General features: G+C 36.2%; 1 long non-coding RNA gene across 2 annotated transcripts; it reads left to right on the forward strand.

The window, feature by feature from the left end:
* Positions 1-1985: 1985 nt before the first annotated feature.
* Positions 1986-5874, forward strand: LOC136210874 (uncharacterized). Of its 2 annotated transcripts, XR_010678242.1 has the most exons (3): positions 1990-2332; positions 3653-3864; positions 4961-5874. It is a non-coding gene; the product is annotated as an uncharacterized lncRNA (long non-coding RNA). The 2 variants fall into 2 exon arrangements; XR_010678241.1 differs by lacking the exon at positions 4961-5874 and having other exon boundaries at positions 1986-2332; positions 3653-3981.
* The last annotated feature ends 13237 nt before the right edge of the window (positions 5875-19111 follow it).

Genomic DNA, 19111 nt, shown 5'->3' on the forward strand with positions numbered 1-19111 from the left:
TAAAATATAGAATTTCAAGAATTGATAATATTTAAATAACTTTAAATTTTTTAACCTTTTAACTTTTAGGTTATTTTGAAAATATTTAAATAATTTTAAATTCTTTAACCTTTTAACTTTTAGGTTATTTAGGAATTGTTTGGATATGAGAAATGAAGTTAATGTTGAAAGAAAAGAAACCGCAAAAATTGTGATTTATAAAAATATAAAACATAATTCCATGGTAAATATGGTACTAAAAAATTTAATTCTTGAAATTTTTTATTTTGATATTGTCAACGGTCAAATTCGCAATGACAATCTAAAAGTCCTTAATTTGTAAATGAAAAAGAAAACATCAGTTCTTTATTTTTAACAAAAAAAAAAAAACACATAAACCATTTGCAAATTAGTAAAACTACGTGAGTTTTTTTTTAAATTAACCCAATTTAAAATTAAGGGTCGAAGGAGTCAATAAATTGATGGATGTGTAACTATTGTAACTCTCAATTTTTTTTAATGTTGTAACTCAATTTTTTTAATATTTGTAACTCCACGATTTATGTTGTTACTGAATATATATATTTATAAACCTATAAATATACATTTCTTTCATGTAATACTAACAAGTGAAATACAAAAAAAGATATAAAAAAAATACACTTACTACTTTCTCTCAATTTCTTATTACATTGTACCTTATTTCATAACATGTTATTAGTAACACGAATTCGCTCCACAGTTCGTAGTTGTTCATATTTCATTTATATATTTCTTTCAAAACTTGCACAATGTCAAATATTACCAATATTGAGTTTGAGGCTTTTGACATTACCGACATGGGTCCTCGAAGTTGAAAGGGTTTGGAAATACAATTGACTAATTACTGTTATGAGCGGCCGCGGAACCCGAAACTATCATGCTCGGCAAATCAGTGGTTCTGTTCTTACATTACATCGTCACTTAACGTTTTTAAAGATGACGCTTAGTCTGTCCCTTCTGGTGTATGCATTTTCATTTATTTATTACCCACTTATCATATTTTCGGGCTAATTTAATATTTCAAAGTCGACACCCGGGTTTAATATCCAGGAACATATAAAATTAGATGGCACACGAGCTGACAACATGCCATGTCTTCAGAGTTAGGTTCATGACTTAAATGATTTAAGGATCTGATTAATAAACGCGTAGACTTGTCTCTTATTAAAATATTGATAACTTGTGAAAAATCTTCAACCGGAGCTCTTCCCTGTGAGGCACCATTAGGTTCGACGGGGGACACTCTGATGCTTAAGTCAATAATGATTCTTAGATTAAACTATAAGCACAAAAGAAGGGAATAAGTGAGGCCTTGTTTCATAAACACTTAATTGCGTAAATTAAAATGTTAGGCACTTATTTAATTTAAGTGCGTTTGATAACGGTTGTTTCTCCACCACTTAAATTAGTTAATTAAGTGAAAACCCACTTATTTTGATAAGTCAAAATATTTAACTTAACATTTTAAGTTAAACATTATCAACTAATATTTTTATATAAATTAAATCATTCAATATTTTCAGCACTTATAATATTCAACACTTAAAATTCAGTACTTATTTTTTCAGCACTTAATTTTCAGTTTTATCAAACAACACCTAAGTGTACCTTGAATACCTCAGAATGGAGGTATTTATACTAGATTCCATAACCATCGAAGTGATAAGTAGACAGTCCTTCATTTAATGCATTTTTAATGTATTAATGATACATTCTTTATGTCTAGCCGTTAATGCATTTATGGAAGCACTTAATGCTATTGATTATAACGGTTTCTTGGAAAACGGTTCAGTGGCTCATCAATTAATATATTAAAAGCTGGATACTATAGTTGACATGGTTATTTTTGTTGTTGACATGGTTATTTTCTAGAGTATCCGGTTGATTTTCATAGATTTTTATTTAATAAATTTAAAAGTACTTATTATTATTATTATTTTTAAGTATTAAAAAAAACCCAACGCTTCTACTTCCACGAAGGAAACTGCTACCATTTTCACACGATGTAACCGTCCCCTCCTTCATCTTCCCATTTATGTTCCTTCTTTTCTTATTGTTTCTCTGAGCTCATCTCGGTTTGATTTCCCCATCTCCACTTCCTCTCCCCTTCCCTCCCTCCCTCCCTCCCTCCCTCCCTCATACTTCTTCTTCTCTCACTCAAATGACTTCATCTCCCATGGCTGAACTCTTAACATTCCGCTACCCATCAGTTTTATTGCGTTTAGCTTCCTCCCATCGACGGCTTCGAAATTTTGCGTAGGTGACAGAACTTGCGGTGGATCTCCACCCTCTTCCACCAATTATGGTGTTGGTAAGAGGCTCACCTTGCTTTGCATTGGTTATAGATTCTTTTGTTCAAATTGAATTATGATGGCATGTTTTGTTGGGAAATTCATCGCCTTTAGTTAGTTAATTTTGATTTATTATATCATATTGTATCTTCAGTACGATAGTTCATTTGCGATTTTCCTTTTTTCTCAGTAAATACAAAAGTCTAAATCCATTTTAATTCTCAAAAGTCTCAGCATGAAATGGTTCGAGTATATTTCACTCATTTAGTATTTTCATATTGCGTTTTAACATGGTTCTTCCATCTCTCATAAAGGATTTTGAGTTCAATTTCAATGCAGGGTGATCTACTTAGATTCTTATTCAATTGTAATTGATGATATTGCAAAGCTATGGGCTACAAATTTGGGTTCAAGAACAAATTTGGATATATGGTTAATTTGTTCCTTAATTTGTCTGGTTAGTCAATTGCAATTCACGGACAAAGAGTTTCACACTCACGTAGCATATTATGGGTTTAAAGCTAGGGTATTGATTGGTGATTTAGCCATCGGCTTAAGCTTCTACTTTCCAAAGCCAATGGGATTGAAAATTGTTCAGTTTCATACTGTCCCAATGATCTGATCATCTGAGTGGCTAAAATTGAGTAAGAGAAGAGCTTTCCACAACCTAAAACTACCATTGGCAAAAATAACTTGCGACCAATTTGAGTTTATGTATTCAGTTTCTTCTTACCAATAAATCATACTGTCCATTAAACTGAAGATGAATAAATGACTTGAAGATGAATATTTTATATCTTCTCCCTCTTCTGCAATGTAGCTGCTCCTGATCCTTCATGTTGTAGCTCATTGAACGCACAACAGTTTTTAGGTCTTTGCTTCGGAAAAGCTAGGGTCTTGACAAACTTATATGAACTTTGTATTGACTTGAAAGATTTTAGCATTCGAGGTTTGTTTTTTTCCCTGTTTTAATATGACCTGAGTACTGAGTATTTGTTATTCCATCTGATGTTGTACTTTGGTTTTGTGGTTCATGTATGGATGACTAGAGCAGCTTATTGACAACAAGGATAGCTTTTGTTTCCTCTTCTACAATGAACATATACTCATGTTTTTATTATTTACATATTTTCCCACATTGTCATTTCCCATATTTTTTATAAATATCATTTATGTTTTATAGACCGATAATAATGGCCTACTTTGCTGTGATAAAGTGAACTAATTTTGCATGTTAAAACAGTTACATATGTCCCTCCCTCTGTTTTATTTCCGCCCGATTTAGCATTAGCGATATTGTTTTTTCATCTTTTCTTTTTGCATCTGTCCTTCATATGCAGACTTTTGAAATTCGATGAAGTAAGCATGGGTTTTCGACTCTTAGTAGTTGAATCTGATTACAGTTGCCTTGAACGATTTTGTGAAGTTTTCAGATACATTGTTCTCAATTGGCTGAAGTAACAGAAGTTGGTTGATGAACAGAGTGAGGAGAATGAGGGTGGCGGTGAAGGCGCGATTGGAGTGAGAAAAAGAAGAGATGACTTTGATGAGAGTAAGAAACAGTTTATATCATGGGTTTTTTTATTCATAATAGTTGAATCTGATTAGGCTTGGGATAAGTATTAAATTACTTTCAATGTCTTTATTGTTAGAAGTTTTACTCGCCTTCTACCTCTCTGTTTCTTTACCATTTAGCATGGATTGATGGTGCGGAATTGCTCTAGCTTACACGCAATAGAACCAATGTTTATGCATTTTGACCTCTTTTTTCAAAGACAGCTTTGAGTGATACATTTGATCAAATTTCTTCAACAATAAGTAACAAGTTTTATGCCTTCCCTTAGAAATTTCATTTGCATGTCCAGATCTAAAATTCAATTTCATTTACTATTGGATAAAAGAGTTTTTAATGTAATATAAGACTTGCACTTTCTATGTATGAGTCTTAGCCTATAGAGTTTATTTGGTTCAATTTCTGATTCCTACATTCAACCCATGTGAAAAACTTTTTCCTTTTTCATGTTTTTGTTTGGACAGTGAACTGGGATAAATGTTATAATTGAAATGTTTTTAAAGTGAGAAACTAAAATGTTTAGCATCATAAGTTAATTTAAACTACTATGGTTTGTGCAATAGATTGCATGCAAATAGGATTATTTTGGTTGAACTAATTTTTATGGTTCCATTGGATTAATTTTACCAAAAGTTTTTGATATGTTTATGAAATTTTATTGCTGCAATTTGAGCATTTCCAATTCCACATTTTTGGCAATCATGGGGTCACATGGGAGCTATTTTTAAATTGTAATTGTTGGAACTTTGCAAATTTCCACCATTTTTTTTGGCAATTATATGGTACACATTTTTTTGGTTGCTTCCATGGTGAAAATGCAGCATATGGCAAGTAAACAAAATCAAACTGTTGTGTAGAAGTTAGGTAAACCAACTGATAATTATGAGGTTTTGAGTAATGCCTTCTGTGTGATGAATATCAATGCCGTTTACGACTATGATTATGTCACAGAGGAGAACTCACTAAATAATGGGATTGTTTTTATTACATGGTATTTATCATAATATTATAGAATAGATCATGTTCCAAATGATCATTGATCAACTTTACTTGATTAACCTTATTTACTGTTCAGATCTCCTAATACATCAAAAGCCAGAAGCAAGATGATATATGTAAGCTCCAAAGACAGATTCAAAAGAGAGTTTGATCTATTCATGTGAAGTGTAGTTTTTATCTTATTTGAAACTAGAATCCTCTTCATTAAGTTCAGTTGTCTGTCATACATTTATGGATTCCTTGGGTGATTATTAAAATTACGGTCTCCTATTAATTAAAACTTAGGATTGGTTGTTTGAATATAATAAATTAAACATTTTATATTCTCTGATACTGAGATATGAGGAAATAAATAGGAACTTATATTAGCATTTTTATTGAACTCTTCTGACTGCACCCGAAAAACTATAACTTTTAACTAAATTTTGTAGTGGTTCCTTCCTCATGTAAAGCAATTTAAATTTATGATTTAATTAACTAAACATTAATAACGAATTCACATCACTATGTCATATATATATATATATATATATATATATATACCAGTTTAATAAATTAAAATTATGAAAAGTTTCAAAATGTTACAGTGTTCAGAGAAAATGCTAAACACTGCGGTTATATAAACCTAACCAAACAAGTGCTTAATACACTTATATATGAATTGATTTACGGAAGGGCCTAATACACTCATATATAAAAGACCAATGGTTCAATACGTCTAAATGAAAGATCGAGGGCTTGATTCACCAAACAATGAAAGATCAGGGTCTCAATGTGTCTAAATGAAACTTCGAGGGCTTAATGCACCAAACAATGAAAGATCGGGGGGTCTCGTGATGTTTTTTGTTTTATTATATACGTGTTTTTTGTTATTTTGTTTCAAATTTCAATTTTTTGTTTTCTGTAATTATGTTAAAATATTGAATAAAATCGGTAGCGATGTAAAATAATAAATGTAAAATAATAAAAGTATTCATATGACTATGACTGACCAAGGACTAGCAATTAAATTTGTTTCATTTCTGTTTTTTTTTTATAGTTTATATGTATTTTTGACATTTAATAGCTAGCAGCTACTTGATTTGTTAAAAAAGACAATGCTCAAATTGCATAGCTTTTAATTCATTTAAGTTAGATTTTTTTTTGTTTGTTTTAATTGTCATCAAATTACCCATTCAAGTCATGAATCTATGAGATATGTAGATGGAAATGTAAAAAAATAACTATACTATGTAATTCTAACAAAATCTATAAATCAGAACTATAATATATAAGTTTTTTTCAATAAATTTTGATTACTATAATTTTAAATCATCGTTTGATTTTTCCTTTCACCAAAATATTATAATGCATCTCGTACATTGCACGGGGTTCATGCTAGTTATATTCATTAAAGAACATGAAAGCTAGTGTACTGAATTTGTAATTGATGGTTAAAAATAAATAAGGGGATAAAGTCAATAGAAACGAACAAAAATAAAGTTGGATGGATTTTCTCAAACCTGAGTTAACGGTCAACATTTACACTCACAATCTCTCATTGCTATATTCTAAAATAATTTTGTATGAGATTATAATATATTATGCTTCTCTCTCATCATAGAAATATCAGTTTTTGAATTCTACATGCTTAAGGTTTTAACGATTGTTATATTTTATGATTTACAGTAGCCTTTTCAGTTAAAAAAAGTATCGCATTAACAAAAAATTAAAATAAGCTATTATTATTTTCCAAAAAAAAATAACAATAAGCATTTTCACTTGAACAATTACGACATAGATAAAAATCTCTGCCAAATTTCTCCTTATAATATTCTCTTCTCTCTCTTCAAGATCTTTTTTTTTTATGAGAATGTAACCATTTCATTAAGTAATAATAAGATTGATAGTACAACATGAAAATCGTAAGGAATAAAACCTCACATATCTATAGGCAAAGCCTATTACATGAACCACGAATGCAAGAAAAAGACTACAAAAAGCAAAAAAAGCCATCAAAGGTACAACTAAAATAAAAGACCGTTGAAACATATATTTATCGTAACCTCAGATTCGCAGCGGAGCAACTGTAGTCCAATCTTTATCCTTTGAACCATTCTGAAATATCGGATCTAAGTCCCTTCTTTTATAACTACGTAGATCCAGTGATCTACGGATAAGATCTACCTTTTCCGCGCTTGCTACAACAGAAAAGGTTATAAAAACAAAAATTTTAACAAACGGATGCATGACAAACGGATCCAGAGATCGGATAAAATATGTCAGATCCGACCAAAATAAAATGATACCAATAGAAAACGAAGGGAAAAACAACTAGGACGAAAAATAAAGAATAGGGGGAGGAGGAAGAAGGAAGACAAGCTTCCTTCTTCCTCCTCAACTAGATAGAAGTAGTCTTGAACTTTGTTGTAAGATCGGGGCTAAGCCATATATTTTCCAAAGAAGGGAAAAGGGAGAGGGGTCGGTTTTCGGAAAGGAGAAGAAGAGGGGTGGTGGGCGGCGGAAATAGGGAAGGAAGGGAAGAAGGTAGAAGAACCTAGAGAGAAGGAGGAGCTTCTCTCACTAGGTTCCCCTTTTACATAATAACTATCTACATCCTTCAAGATCTAATACAAAAGGAATGTGAATTATGAACTTGAGATTTTAGTAAATATAGTTTTTTTTTTTGTAGGAAAGGAAAGAAAAAGACAAACAAAACAGCCAAAACTTAGTAAATATAGTTTAATTGTATTGAAGTAAGATCGAATTTTTCCAATATTTTAAATTAACAATTATAAAATAATGAAATCATATTATATTACTCGTGCAACACGTGGGTCTTCGATTAGTTATATATTAATTTAGTTTGTAACTTGATTTTTTTTTTTGTAAAACTAGTTGAAAATTGATTATATGATTATTTGCCGCGTGTCAACTTTTGAGAATAACACGTTTTATTTTATACTATATTCGTTTCATATTACATGTCTTTCTAGAGATTCTTTTTTGTTTTATATTACATGTCATTTTATATGATCAGTACACGTTAAGTTATCTTTTTTCTACTATAAAATACGGGTTTACGGAAATTAATTAAAATAATGGACTTATTATAAAATAAATAAATATTGGAATTAATAAATAAGGGGCGACGTCTTTTTTCCAATATCCTTAATTTCTATACAACTCTCTAAAAAGGCATGTAATATGAAACGAATGGAGTACTAATTTTGCAAGAGAATTGAATGGACTAAATGGACCATTTATTGCAAAATGAAGTCCTTTTTATTTAAGGAAAAAATAAAGTCTTTTTTTTCTTTTGCAAAATGAAGTCTTAAATATCAATTAAAATATGATTTTTTTATTGTCAGTGAATATAATAGGTTATGAAATTTAAAGTTATATCACAAATCTCTTCAACCTTTTTAATTTGATATGATTAATCATTTATATTTGACATGCATTTGACATGGTTAATCATTTATTGATGCGTGATATCAAACTTATACCGATGAGATTTACAGGATTATGGATGAAAGCTGCCATATTAGGTGAATTGAAAGTTACCTCCGTTAACTTATGGACACCCTTATAAGAAATTTCAACAATTTAAAACTTTCGTGCAATGTATAAAGTCTATACCGACAGTACTTTAATCAAATTTAGAAGATTAATAAATTATTTTAAATAAGTTTACATCTTGTTTTTAGGCAATAAGTTTCCATCTTTAATAAAAAAAACAATTTTGAAAAATTTAATAAGTTCTTTTAAAGATTAAATGCAATAACCAATAATATATTTCCAAAATTTAAGGAGCAATTACCAAAGTTAAATCTCTCATTTATTTAGTATGATTAATCATTTATTAATAGGTGATAAAACTCAAAATTCAGACTTATTCGGTAAGACTCCCATTATTATGTGATGGAAAATGCCATACCAAATGAATTGGAAGTTACATCTCTTAGCTTATGGACAACTGTAAGAAATTTCAACAATTTAAAATGTCCGTACTGTTGGTCCCGTGTGATTAGTTCCAAGGGGGGTTAGGAACTAATATAACTTTTTCGCTAATTAATCTTGTTGACTTAATAGTTTTGGTGAGTTTATTAACTCAGATTTGGTCAGCTTGGCCGATCTTAATGTAAGACAGCTTTAGTCAGATGCTGACTAAGACTGTTTCACTTGAGAGTTGGGAATTGACACTTTTGTGGTCAGCTTCCAACTCAGCACTCTAATTTACTCAGTGTCAGGTTTAAACAGTTTATATGCTGAGTAAATATAACAAGCAACACATCCACATATATATATATATATATATATATATATATATATATATAATCAAGAGAGTTAGAAATTACTCAGTATCACTTATCCTGGTTCGGCCTCTCTGCCTACGTCCAGTCCCCAGACTTGTCCGGGCTTTTAGAATCAAATACTGAGCTCTTTAAGGGTAGAGCACAAACCGGTTACAAGGCAGTTGAATATGCAAGAGTACCTTCCTCTATTCGTCTACTCAACTCCTACTAAGTGCTACAACCCAGCACCTAGATTTCTCTACCACTGAGTATTTACAACTAAACACTCAGCTTGACACTCTCAATTCACAATTGATACAACTTGCTCTTTTTGGAATAAGAACACTTTAGATGATTACAAAGTGTTGAGCGATTTCCGCAAGTGCACGGTTTCGCTTGTAGTAATAAAAATATCGATCCCACAGGGATACGTTTTTTAACGAAAAACTTATTTTTGAATCTGTTAATTTCGAACTTGTTAGATTTACTATTGAATGTTAATGAAAAGTGAAATTTGTCTAATTGAATTTAGGGAAAAAAATAATTGTTTAATTGAGTTTGTGGACTTTGAGTATTTGAAAATGCTAGAATAAGATTTTATATTAGAATATATCGATCGTTAGAAAAGTTTTCTGATTTAGGGATGAATTTTACAAAACAGGAACATTTAGAACTTTTAGAAAAACAAATAAATGTATTCGTTTGCATTGAGCAAAGAAAACAACTTAAACTTTGTATTAATTATGATGATGAAATAAATGACGGAACCTCTAATTAATTGGCTTTGAACGTGGCAAAACCCTTTAGCCGGCATAATGCCCTTAACCAAATTAAAACTCTACCGAGATAATAATTTGCCTAAGTGTTCAACAAAGTTTCCTTGTAATGATTTTGAATTAACTACGTTTTAATGAAAACACTAGCAATCACTTTAGTGGGTTGGTTACCATAAGTGCTGCATAACGATTTATCGAATAGAACGGACTTTATTAGATGAAATATAAATTGATACAAGTTTACAGAGAACATGGAGCATCGAGTTCTTCGAGGGCGTGCAAGTGAACGACTGATCAGTCCTTTCCTTGGGTTTCCTTAGAGGTTGTCAGGCTCAGGGGCGAACACTCTACTCAATCTTCTCGCTGTAACTTCGTAATAGGGATTCGGTCGGCCTCTACCAAAATGCAAACTAAAACTGGAATAATGTCTAAACGCTACTGTGTTTGTAATTAAACTATAAACAACATGTGTACCTCATCTTGTTTTGTACAGAATCTAATTTCTAACTCTCGAATTGTTTTTACTTAGAACTTATACATTAGTTCTACGCTCTGATTCTATATCTATATTACATAACATTACATTGCCTTTTTTCTCAACATCAACTCTTTATTTATAGATGTTGAAGGGTTGTGATTGAAGTGATATGTCCTTTTGTGAAAAGACGTATTCGTTGGTAAAAAGTCGTGTCCGTTGTTAAGAATTGTGTTCTTTGTGAAGAGTCGTTTCTATCCACCCGAACGAACGCGTTTCTTGATTTTCAACATGTGTTCATTGCACCTTTGGCAGAATTCTGCACTTACCGAGAATGGGGATCCTCGGCCGTGAATGGGGGAACATCAAGTTAAGCTTTGGACGAAGGGAGGAAGTAGCTGAAGGACGCGTGTCGCGGCCGTGGGTGGTGGATTCGCGGTCGCGGCACGGTGCGTTTTTTCACTTCTTTGCTCTCGTTCGTGTCCTTGACTTGGCGCTTTTGATTTACGTCGTCTTTGACTCCTTTTGTAGGGTTTTTCTTCTGTTTTTGATCCTTTTTCGTTCCTATTTGGATTTTACCAAATATTTAGGTACCTTGCAAGAAAGAAAGATATTCGAGAGTAAAATTAATCTAAACAGATATAAATAACACAAATTTGTAATAAAAATGATGTAAATATTAATGATATTTTAGGTATATTTTGGGCTTAACAAATCTCCACACTTAATCTTTTGCTAGTCCCGAGCAAAATTTCACTGAATTTATTCCTTAACTAATCTCTTTATGAAAATAAAACATATATCTTTGTGTTTACCTTTTAAATTAGTTAAGCCGAAAAATACTAACTTCGCATGGCAAATTTATACGCAAAATATCAAACTAACTTAGTATAAATACGATATATCATTCGTCTTGTATTTCAATGTTTAAATTGAAGTATTCGGGACGATGTAAGCACGCATGTTATTGAGTCTTTCATCTCAAGGCATTTCAAAGCTCCAAATTTCCTTTCCCAAACTTGAATTATTATATATGATTTATTAAGTTTAATTTATTTTCTTAGTTACGCCCGTGATAAGGGTGGTCTCGACCGTAACTTTATATGCATTTTATTTGTGTTCGCTTAAGAGGTATCGACCATGCCATGGGTGGACGCAATCGTTACTTTAAACTTTAAACACGCTTAATTTTTCTTATTTAAACGTTCCTTCCATACCTCGATTGTGATAAGGGTGGTCGCAATCGTGGCCAAAAGTACGCTTTTACTTATTTGTTTCTTCCCTTTCATACCTTGACTGTGATAAGGTTGGTCTCAATCGTGGCCAAAAGTTAAGAATATGATTTTTTTTTCTTTGATTATGAATTATAAATTGTAACTTGGGAAAAAGAAAGTTAGCACATTCATCCTATATTGACTTAAAATTCAACATGTATTATGGCTATAGTTTCCACCTTGAGAGCTTGTTCGTTGATTCCGGCGTTCCCTCAAAGTTCCGCTCCATCTCCGCTCACCAAGCTCGAAAGCTCCACCTCCAAGTCCTAAGAGACGGCCTTGAGTCCGGTTAGCTAGTTCCGATGGTGGATTCTTCCCTTTTTACTTGCTAACTAGCTTGCACTCTTCCTATGTACTAGGCTTGGTTGTACTCCGTATTTACGTTTTCCATATTTATAATATATGATCTGCAATTTCCGTTTCTATATACATGTTGATGTTTATTGCTTGTTTTGATACTCGTAATTGATTATTGTGTAGGAGAACACGATTTCCGACGCCATTCGGGCTATCTTTAGGGATTCATATAGGTGTTGCCTTACCGGAAGTGACGCTCCGGAAACCGTAGGAATTGACAAGCCACGGAACTTACGGGCCCTAATTTCTGGTCCCAAGCATTAGACACGCCTTGACTAGGAACCACATAGTCTAAGTACTTCACGGGTCGGTCACACTACACATAGTCGTCTTTGTAAGAGTAAATCATTAACCGTATATATATATTTGGACTCATTGTTTGTCATATTTATAACTTATCGCCATCCGTATCATTGCGTAGAGTTTTTGTTATATAAATTGGTCTCACCCGTAGTTAGGAGTAGTTTGTATTTGTTCCCCGAATCAACTCAAAGTATTCACCGCTTAGATAACATATAAAACCGAGTCGTTTAATACTTGTAGTTATAAATTCCGTGGATTCGATACCCGGTCTTAACCGGATTATTACTTGATACGACGGGGTACACTTGCCCCTAAGTAGTGGCGTCTAGTAGAGATAGAGCATTTAGAAAGATCACATCCATAGTTGTAATGCACTCATCATAACATACACTTCGTCGTTTAGAAGCTCTACCATACGCGACCCATCAAGTTTTTGGCGCCGTTGCCGGGGATTTATAATTTCTTGCAATATTAGACAAAAACGTTTTATTGTTAGTCTAAGCATTATTTTTGTATAAATTGTTTATATATACTTTTTATATATATACTTTGTACTAACAACATTCTTTCTTGTTTATAATTCACTTCATTTATTTATTTTATGCACACCCGATCTCGGAGTGATTCTCTCGTTCCTATTGATCTTGAAATTGAACGTACTCTTTGTAGGATTCAGAGAGAGAAAATGGCAAACCTCAACAATGAAGCTGACCAGCCCGAGGTCAACCAAAAGCCGCCGGTGCAGCCCGTGAACAACAACCGCAATGGTGGAGACATGCGCTCGATGATGGAGATTCTTGCTCCGCATCATCCTCAAAACCGCAACAGAATCGTTGCCCCCACCATCCCGGCCAACACATACGAAATCAAGACTAGCATGATCCAACTCATCCAACAGCTCAGCCAGTTCGGAGGAGAACCTCATGAAAACCCTAACGAGCATTTAGATAAATTTCTTATGTGTGCCGAAACTTCTCGGCAAAACGGTGTACCGGTTGAGGCCGTCCGACTAAAGTTGTTTCCTTTCTCTTTGACAGGACAAGCGTTGGAGTGGTTGCACTCATTGGAGGCGGGTTCGACTACATCATGGGCGGAACTTGAGAAGGAGTTCCTTTCTTACTACTTCCCGCCTTCCAAAACAGTCAAGTTGAGGAACGACATCACTACCTTTCGGCAGCTCGAACATGAAGCCCTTCATGCGGCTTGGGCAAGATTCCGAAAGTTGCTACGAAGCTGCCCGCACCATGATATCCCCAAGCACGATTTGGTAAGCACTTTTTATCACGGATTAACACCTACTAATCGTGGCACCGTGGATTCCGCAGCAGGTGGGGACCTGTTTAGGAAGTCAGCCAGTGAAGCATATGAGCCCATTCACGAGCTCGCAAGGAAAAGCGTACAATGTCAAGAAGATCGGCTTGCCGGACCTTCGCGACATCAAACGTTCGCCGTGGAGAAAGAGGCTCCGAAAAGTTCCATGGCGGAGATGAATAAAAAACTTGACATTTTGATAGCCCAGTTGAGCCTTAACAAAGTTACACAGGTCCTGATGTGCAATCATTGTGGTGGAGATCATGACGGACTTAATTTCCAAGCAGGTAGCCCTTTCGCCGGCGATACCGAAAATGTAAGTTACATAGGAGGCAATCAAAGGTACAATCCTAACCCGAACTCCTATTCACATCACCACAATAATAATAACAGCGGGTGGAGGCCTCGGTACCAACACCCTAACTTGTCTTATGGCAATAATAACAATGTACTGAGGCCCCCATCCGACTTTGATCAAGAATATCGGGAAAATGGGTTAGGGCAATCACAAGCCATGCCCGGTAATCGGAACGCTCCACCTCCCGATAATGTGCATGGCCAGTCCGTAACATCCTTGTTAAAGGATATCTTAACCCGTCTTTCCGATAGTGAGGTGTTTTGCAGGGACCTTAGCCGCCAGGTGGCCCACTTGAATCGTCAGCAACAGGAAAGGCCATTAGGAACCCTCCCGACAAACACCGAGCAGAACCCGCGGGGCAAAAATAGGGAGTCTGGACAGGCGATAACGCTCCTAAATAATAGAAGTTCGGACCCGTCAAGTTCCAACTCGGACAACTTGCAGTAAGCCGCCGCATGAGAAAGTCGAGCTACTTCGACTCTAAACGTAGCATCGGTTTGAATTTCTCAAACCCCTTGTTTATATGTATCATAACCGTTTTTCAACTTATTTTTATGTATTTTTATTTGTTCTCTCTTTTATGTTATTTTTAGTTTTCTCCCTTTAGTTATTTGCATTTTTTCTATTTTTATTTTTATTTTTTACTCTTTTATTTTTATTTTTATTTTTATAAATCAAAAGAAAAACAAATCCCACTTTTAAATCCAAAAGAAAATAAGCCACGCGGGGCGTACACTCCTATACGCCCGTGCATCTGCATCTCTGACCCCTTTGCTCGCAGTAGAAGGCATGTTACGCGAGGCGTTTACCCTTCCACGCCCCGCGTAACGTTCGGTAATTAGTTACCCCGAAATAAAAGCCACGTGTTGGGACACGCGGGGCGCCCCATAGGGCACGCCCCACGTATCCTCGGGGAGCTGCGAATTGCAACTCCCCATGACAGTTTTTCCATCTTCCACCTCTCCCATCACTTTTCCCTCTTCCCCATATATCTTTCCCACTTCCACACTCCACCTCCTCTCACCCCCAATCACATCACCTCCTTTCAAATTCAAATCCTTTCACCTTCCCTCCACATTAATTTTATTTAAACCACCCCCTTAATTAAACTTAAAAAAATCATAAAATCATTAAATACTCATTAATAAAACCATAAACCACCAAATTAAAAATCAGAAAAATCAAAAACCGAAAACAATTGTTTCAACTTCTGTCTTCTACGCGGGGCGTACCCCTATGTACGCCCCGCGTCCTCACTTTTCTCCCACCAAATTTGGCCAGGAGACGATATACGCGAGGTGTACTACCAGGCACGCCCCGTGTATGAGCTCCTTTCTCGCGTAAAATAAGCTCAGGAGGTGGGATACGCGTGGCGTGGCCCCTTCACGCCTCGGGTACCCCCCTGGGAATCCGAGTTTTACTTGGATTCCCAACTCCTCCTCTATAAATACTCCCCCTTTCTCCTTCTTCTTCCTCACACCTCTCTCTAACTTCCCACACTCTTCCTCCACTCTCACTCAATCCCTCACCAACACCATGGTACGGCGAAAACATGTTGCCGACATGCGTCCCCCACGGTGCACTCGGGCCCGTACCTCCCGCACCCAAAATCAACAACCACCACCACCCGAACGGGAGGAAATGCCACCACTCACCCGATAATACCAGGCTCCTTTCCATCTTCTCACCGAAGAGGAAGCCCAATCCTACCAAACACTCTCCGCCGCCCACGTGATGGAGCTCCCATACATTGAACGTAGCGTTCTTGATCGCTACAACATTGGAGGTGCCTTCGAGGACCGCCTCCGTGCTCTAAATTGGCTCGATCACTATCGAGCACGCCACCACGTCTACTCTTCATTGGTCGTGGAGTTCTACACCTCCCTCGAATCCAACAATGTTCCCGGAGCCGCCCTTTTCAACTTCCGCCTTCACAACCAACCTTTCACCATTGACACCCAATGGCTCCGCAACCATTTCACCCGTCAAGCGGAGGCGGGCATTGCACATTGGCCCGAGGGTGTCTCCCCTCGTGATTTTTGGACCTCCATCACTAGGTCCGATGATTACGATATCTCCAACCTCCGCCCGACATGCATCCGAGATCCAATCCTCCAACTTCTCCATCGCTTCATCTCCTTCTACTTCTCGGGGAAGTCCGAGTCCACCAAGGTCAATAAGCACGAGCTTTTGGCCCTTTATTGTTGTGCAAACGGCCTCACCTACGACCTTTCCTACCTCGTGGCCGTCCAACTCCACCACATGCCCACCCGAAAACGTGGGAGAATCGGGTCGGGCCATCTCATCACCATCTTCGCCACCTCCGCTCTTGGCGAAGCTGCCCTTGATCGCCTTCCAAGTCTTGAGCCTCGGCCCTTGGAGAAAATGCTTTCAAATCTCTCAAGCGCCCTACCTCCGGCCCGGGTGAAACTTCGGGGGCGGCCCACTCAAACGAGGAGGAGGGCTCGGACTCGGACATGGGCCTCAATTTCAGTCCATCACCCCTCCACGACTTCAACTCCCTCTATGCCCGGTCGGATATTTTAGAGGACAACCAACGTCGAGATCGGGCTCACTTCGACTCCCGCTTCGATGCCATCGATGCTCGCCTCGATGCCTCCGAGGTTCAAAGGCGTGAGGATCGGGCCCATCTCGATGCTCACTTCAACGCCCTCACCAACTCCTTCGCCTCCTACTTCAACATCCACGGAAATCCTCCTCCGCCTCAACCGTAGTTTCAATTTTTTTGTTTTTTTGTTTTTATGTTTTCCTTTGTTTTGTGTTTATTTTAGTTTGTCTTTCTTTTGTTGTTTTTGTGTTTTTATTGTACTTTCTTTTGTTCTTTTAATATATTTACGATTTTCCTCTATGTTTCGTTTTATTTACTTTTCTCTTTTCGTGTTCATTTTTCACTGTTTATGCACCATTAATAACCTTCACGCATGGCGTATTCCCTTTTACGCCCTGCGTGCTCGTCATTTTCCTTGCATAAAACGCTCAGAAACTCAAACACGCGGGGCGTCCCTCTTAGTGCGTCCCGCGTATTTGAGTCTCTGGTCACAATGCACTTAAAACATACCTCCTACGCGGGGCGCCCCCTGGGCACGCCTCGCGTAGGACCTGACCTTCAAGGGTCCTATTTTTAATTTAAATTCCATCTTTATTTTTGTTTTTGTTTTTCTTCTCTTTTGCGACGTCCTTGGAATAGACGTCATTTTAATAACGCGGAGGGTCGTGCAACCCCGCACTCACCGTTTGTTTTGCACTAACAAAAACAAAAATAAAAATCAAATAAACAACAAAATCATTAAACTAATTTATTGATTCTTTAATTTTTCCGACACACTACCCCCTCGGAAATTAATTAAAAGTTCCGTTATTTGTCCTTAGATGTAAAGACATTAATACAAAGGATCGGTTTTAGTAAGAAATTTTAGTCTTAATTCTGAAACTCTAGAATTTATGCAAAGCCTAGGTTCGTACTAAACAAAAGCATTGAGTCCTAACCCACAGGTCATCTCCATAATGAAATTCAAAAAGGCAATAAAAACGGGATAGTTGAAAATTTGACGAGAACTTGAGCATACAAAATTTAACCCGAAATTCTGTGAGGTAATTTTGAGCCTAAAAGAGTTCGTACGAGAACTCTATTCCTTTCACAATTTTTCGAGAGCTTTGACTTCACTCAACTCATAGAGTTTGCACCTAATACCGGGTTAAGTACACTTATTTTGGTTAAAATGGCAATAGATGATAAAACGAACCCACTTAGTCTAATTCTTTTCTTAAATTATTTTTCTCGTTTTCATCAACCTCTAGGAAACCCCCTCGAGCCTATTAACCGACTTTTCTTGTTAATACCCTTTTAACAATTAACCCTTTTTCCTCTTGTTTAAATACCAACAATATCAAAATGCACCCAAAATAAGCCAAGGCCTTGATAAGTAAGCACCATAAGCTTTCGAAATCATTTTTTGTGCCGCTCTCAAAACAAAAAGAAAAAGAAAAACACAATAAAGAGCAAAAGGCATTCTCAAGCTCTGCCCGAGCAATTTCGAGTTATATTTTACAAACTTGCCAAGGTCGAAATAAAAACGCGGTGCGATCATAAAAATGGTGTTTAAACTCGAGCTTCCAAAATTAACCACTAAAAAGCCACCCGCACTACAACCCCCCTCCGGGTTCATTTTTAATATTACCTAGACCATAACATAGGAGGAAAAACTCGGATGAAAATGCAAACTCAAAGTGACTACGAGTAAGTGCAAAGAAGAGTGCAAAAACACCGACCCACCAAAATTTGAGCGTAAGAGTAAAATCCCTTGGTGAGGTACTTTCGGGTTCTCAAAAGATAATCGACCCCCGTTAATATTGCCTATTAAATTTGATCATGGAGGTTTCAAACAAGTTTTGGTCACTCATTTGTTTGCGTAGGTACTTGCCGAAAACTTTGCATAAAACTTTAGCTTCGGAATCACGTACTTGGTAAAACCAACCGACGGTTTGTTTCTTAATAATCTCAATCCCTTGTCTTTCGATTTCTTTTACTTGAGGACAAGTAAAACTTTAAAGTCCGAGGAGGTTTGATAGGGGCATTTCGTCCCTATCTTTTAGCGTGATTTACGGATTAATTTTAAAAGAAATAAATAAGTTTAATTGCAAAAATAGAGTGTTTTAATAAAATAATGAAATAAAAATAAATTTCGTACTTTCGGTTAATTTTCCCTATTTTTGATCTAATTAGAAATAAAAACATCAAGCTAACTCGGCTCTCCAGAATTGAATTTCAGGTACGAGCAAGGAGTGAAATTCCACCAACATACACGGGGCGTATCTCCTTTCACGCGGGGCGTGGAATACTTGGTCAGAAATAATTGCTCAATCCACAGACACCACGTGGAATCTAGTCACCAATACGCGGGGCGTACCAACAACCACGCAAGGCGTGGAACATGTGTCAGAAATGATAAGCCTAATCCTGAAAGTCAGACTGCATGGTCTCCCTGAGTCAACTACCCTACGCGGGACGTACCACCTTACACGCGGGGCGTGTAAGGAAGTTCCTCAATCCAAAAAGCTCAGAGACTCATTTAAGC

This window comes from Euphorbia lathyris, chromosome 1, assembly GCF_963576675.1.
Source record: "Euphorbia lathyris chromosome 1, ddEupLath1.1, whole genome shotgun sequence".
NCBI classification, from domain to species: Eukaryota; Viridiplantae; Streptophyta; class Magnoliopsida; order Malpighiales; family Euphorbiaceae; genus Euphorbia; species Euphorbia lathyris.